We start from the raw sequence: 5,346 nt of genomic DNA, 5'->3' as shown, positions 1-5,346 counted from the left end.
GCAGGCACAAACCCCGAGCAGGTATCTGGCCAAAGCAGCCTGGCAAGCAAAGCCTGCTCACTGATCAACTGAGCTGGGCTGGAGGCAGGCTGACAGTGCTGGGAGTGAGAAAGTCCAAGGGAATTTTCAACCTGTTTGCTCAGCCCAGTCTGTGTTTAACCAAATGCCCTTCTCTGCAGAACCAACCCCAGGATCGATCTGAACAAACAGGGGGTGAGGGCGACTGGGTTCCTTCATCACCCCTGCTCCCCCCTGGATGTTAAAAAAAGGGTCATAGCTCCCACACATGGGGAGGGGAAAGAACAAGGTGTTTAGAACCAAGAAAAGCCATTTTGCAACTGTTTTATAAGCTTCTTTTGTAAATTGTACCTCTAGCAAATTTCAGACACAACCCTTTAAATGTGTAACGAATATTTGTTCATTAATTCTTCTGAGCTATGTTACATTGGGGATAGAAGAGATCACATCTTCATCATGGTGAAGGCAGTGATATTTGGGAAACACTGTGTGGCAACATTACACAGCATTTTGGGGCCAAAAGCAAGGGAGGATTTTGTATTCCTGTGATTAGAGCTAGCGTAAGGGGAACTTACAAATTCTGAAATATTAATATTCTTCAAGAAAGCTGTTGCTGGGGAAGAAGTGGCAGCAAGCATTTAGCTACAGAATACTAATGAAAGTAGCTCGGCACTCCAGAAGTTGCCGGGGAAAAACCACAATTGATTTTATTTGATTTTGATTTTTTTTTTTACTTTGAATTCTCAACCCCTCTGAAAAGAGAAAAAAGAAAAGAAAAGAAAAGAAAAGAAAAGAAAAGAAAAGAAAAGAAAAGAAAAGAAAAGAAAAGAAAAGAAAAGAAAAGAAAAGAAAAGAAAAGAAAAGAAAAGAAAAGAAAAGAAAAGAAAAGAAAAGAGAAAAAGCAGCTTTTTTTCCATTTCCATCACCTGCTTTGCTTATATGCCCTGCCAGGAGGAAATTTCTAGGAGGCACCCACTGAAATTTGAATGTGACCCTGAATTAATGTCCCTTCCTCTCCTAGAGCATCCTGGAAGCCTTCCCTTCCCAAAGCAGTTACCAGCCCCTGTGACCCCCACAGCAGCCACTGAGCTTGGGCTGCAGGAGGGGCAGGTCCTAAATCACCTTTGCTTCTCTGAAAACGGGTAGCTCCTCACACCATTCTGAGCAACACATTCCAGCCACTGAGAGCTGCCACTTTTAGGATCTGGCAAAATGGGCTGGCTGCCCTGAGGGAAAAGATGGGCTCTATGAAGAGACAGTGGTTCTGGATGGGGGAGAGGGAGAGAGACTTTTCCTTTGCTCTAGAAGAATATAGACTGAGTAATCTCCAAGTTATAAATCTTCTTCAGGTCTCTGTTTCTGCACAGCAGGAAGGCTCTCTCCATACCCTGGTCTCTCCCAGCTTTGCAATAAAAAATCACTCCACGAGAGAGGAATTCTCCAGGACAAGGCAGAGATTGTGAATATGTTAGCTCACCTTGAGCAGTGATTCATCATTGCCAAAGAAATTAAGTACCTGGCACCTGTCACCTACCCTTGAGACTCCTTTTCTACCAGACAAGATTTAAGAGTGAAAAGTTCACCTCACTTATTTTCTGACAGTGAAAAATTACACATTTGACTACAGTTTAGCGAACTGCAGTTGCAGAGTTTCAGGGGTTTCCAAGATCCTCTTTTACTGAGACACACAGCAGGAGAGAGAACATCACATTTGAGCTTACATTTCCCTTTGGGAGCCTACATTTCACCTTGCTCACATCTCCTTACAGGCTCCATTCTCTTGTTTTCTTCTCATGGGACAGGTAAAAATAAAGGTGTTGCTTTTTAATTATCTGCAGGCCTATTTCCTGGTTGTTTTTGTTTCCTAAAAACAGACAAGGTGTTGTCACTTTACCCTCTTGATGGCCATGGAATGTTTTAAAGCTGATTACGCTGCCTAACCTTGCCGTTCCACTCCATTCCACTCCACTCCATTCCATTCCATTCCATTCCATTCCATTCCATTCCATTCCACAGAAAACGTTATTTAGTGAGATTCTGTTGAAATGCCACTTAATTTATTGATCCCCAAATTATATGAAATACAGAAAAAAAAATCTTAACACACGTTGTGTTTCTTTTCTAGCCTATTCAATTCAAGAGGGAAATCATAAATCCATGCTGATCACTCCAAATCATCGTTATGTTATTCATGAGTGTGAAAATGTTTTCCAGGATTAGTTGCCTGGAAGCGTCCCTTCTGAGGGATGGAGGTCAGGCTGACAGGTCTGTAGCTCTGTGGACTTCCCTTCTTGCCCATAAATGTGAATATTAAGTGTTGGTCAAACACTGGAATAGATTGCACAGAGAGGTTGTGCATTTTCCACCAGTGAAGACATTCAAAACCCATCTGGATATGGTCCTGGGCAACCTGCTCCAGCTGACCCTCCTTGAGCAGGGGATTGGATGAGTTATCTCCAAAGGTCACATCCAGGCTCAGTAATTCTGTGATTTAGCCTAAACAACTCTTTTAGTTAGTTGCAGTATAAATCTTGACTATAAATCTTATGTAACATGAAACATAGATGTACTTCATTAATATTTTAGCAACTGTATTCATTGTCATGTAACTGTGAAACATGGAAACAAGATGAATTGTTATTGCATAAAGGTCCTAGGGTGACTTCCTCCCAAACTTGCCCTAAACCAGGACAATAAATATGGGGCATAAACACAATAAATTAAGCCTGGAAGAATGAGCATTAAAAGCATTCGGTGTTTTCTCAGCTACCTTTCTGGGTTCATGATGTTATCCAGTGCATGCTTTTACCTGGCCTTTACTCCAAAGAGATTCCAGCTGAAAGGCATAACAAGACCCAAAAGAAATACGTCAAAAAGCAAAAGACATCCATACCACTGTATTTGCTACATGATGCATGTACATCTGGATGGTATCTGCATACCAGCAGCTTATTACTTGTGAACCGTTCTCAGAGGCATCTGAAGAGGTGTTCAAAGAGCTCTTCTACTTCAGAGAGCCAGCATGAAAATACCAAGGGACTTGCTTGAAAATTTAGCAGCTAGTGTTCAACATCCTGGTGATGAATGAAAGATGAGGAGGGGAACGGAAAATATTTCCTTTCAATGAGAAGTTGAAGAAGCTTGTATTTGATCCAACACAAAAAGGGGACTAAAAAAATTTGAATTCACAGCATATGCATTAAAAGGCATTTTGTTTCCTGCTGATTCAGGTAGTGGGGCCATGGTGTGAACTATTATTGGATCACAGCTCACCACTGTGTCCTGCAGCAAGGCATTGTCTGGTCCCAAGAGTCAAGCTCTTCTCTCCTGTGGGCAAAAGATGTCAGGGGTGACTGAGGCAGATCCCTTCTGATGTATTTGTGCCCCTCCTGTTGCAACAACCTGTTGCTTTTCACAGCGATGCACCCTGCTTCTAAATTGACCAACTTCTCCTATCTTCATCAGCTACAATGCATCTGTCATGTACCTATTAATAAAAGTCCTCATTCACTTCTGTCTCTGTGATTCCAGCTTCCCCAGCTTGCATCTGTTCTTTGCGTGTTAACCCTTTACACACTGCTAAATTGGACAGGAGCTCTTTAGAGCAGCTGTCTTTGTTTATCTGATAGTGTGCTACTTAGTAACAGGAGAATTAACCTTAAGCAATAATGTTTATACATTTTTTTAATCACTGCCTACAGCAATGTGTTAAAAAAGGCTCTTTTTAATAACATGTACTTTCCTATAGAGTGGCTCTTATGAAATATGTCCTTGTCATTTTTCTGGGACTGTTCAGCAGGAGATGCCAGACAGGTTAATTATTATCATTTATTTGTGCAGGAAAGATCATAAAAGTTGTCTGCAGCAGAAAGCACACAGTCCTTGCTGCCAAAAAGCAGATGCTGCATGAACAGAAGCTGGAGAAGCCACCTGCTCACGTTGCTGTGATGTTTCTGCCTGCAAGCTAGAACCACCACTCTTAGAAATCAGCAGAAAATTTAGTCACATTGCTTTGTTCTGTCCTTCCCCACTCTGGTGCTAATTTTGGACAGCCACTGAATTTGTGATCTGACCTTTTATTCAGCAAGGGTAGGACAGTCCATCAAACCCATGTAAGCCACAGCAGAACAAGCCTCAGGAAAAGCAGATGGTATCAGACAGAAAGATAGAAGCTCTGACCATGGTTGTAGCCTTCACAGCTACTGGGCATCCTTGTCCTTTAAACAATTTTTAACCCAAAGCCAGCAGTGCATTTCCACTGGCAAACATTAACTTTCAGGTCAAAGGGAACATAGATGTGCATGGGTTAATCACCCACATTTCCCTTCATGCTCCTCTTATTCAAAAATATGATTGAATTTTAAGTTGTTTTGCTCATGCAGTCCAGACTTCATTTTGATCTAGTCAAGAAAGAGCATATGTTTTTATTTATGAGCTTGTCTTGTGCTCAGCATCTTTTTGAGAGAAGTCCATGATGGTATGCTGAGAATAAACCTTCCTGTGCAATTTCAGTAGGTATGGAACCAGCATTTCTGTGCACAGGTAAGGCCAAGGGGCACAAGAAGCTGTACCTCAGCAATACAATGCCAAAGTAGGAAAAAGAAGACACATTTCTGTATTTAATGTTATTTGCAGTGTTGGCTAAACAGCTGAACTGCCAAAGTTAGATTTCACAGTCTCTCTGCTGCCACAGAGAGCTCTGAACATCAAAACCACTTTCCTTACATGCATGCTGAGGACTTGTCCTCAAAGCTGTGTTTAAAGCATGCCTTTCCCAGAGCAACTAATGCTACTCTGAAAAACTCTAAACATTGACAAATCCGCCTTTTTTTCCCAGTAACTGTTTCAGGCATCATCATTTTCACTGTTAGGGAGCTGCATCTCATTTCAAGATCCATTTAGAGTCAGGGCCTGAGTATTGCTGTTCATTGCAGCTTTGCCTGCACAACTGGAAAACCCTTATGCTGTTCACATGGCCACTGTTAGTGACAGAGATGTTTCCTAATTTCTCCTTTGTGTCCTCATGTATCATAAAGAAATATATTTTCCGCACTTACTGATCAGATGTCAGAATAAAAACAGTAGCACAAGTGGATAATAAATAGTAAGAATTAATACTTTTGGCTACATGTCACAGGTCCTCACTAGATGGGAGAGTTTGCCATTGCTACTTGAAATTAAAGATTGGAACTGCTTTTATTTTTCTTCCCCTCTTCCACCCAAAAACTATGTGATTTTTTTTTTCCTACAATCCCCGTGTGTCTGAGGACCTTAACACAGAGTGCTGCAGCAAAGCACACCCTAAGGAAAGCTTTACCTCTGCACACT

Source organism: Camarhynchus parvulus, chromosome 1 (genome assembly GCF_901933205.1).
Source record: "Camarhynchus parvulus chromosome 1, STF_HiC, whole genome shotgun sequence".
Lineage (NCBI taxonomy): Eukaryota > Metazoa > Chordata > Aves > Passeriformes > Thraupidae > Camarhynchus > Camarhynchus parvulus.
This window is presented reverse-complemented; position numbering follows the sequence as displayed.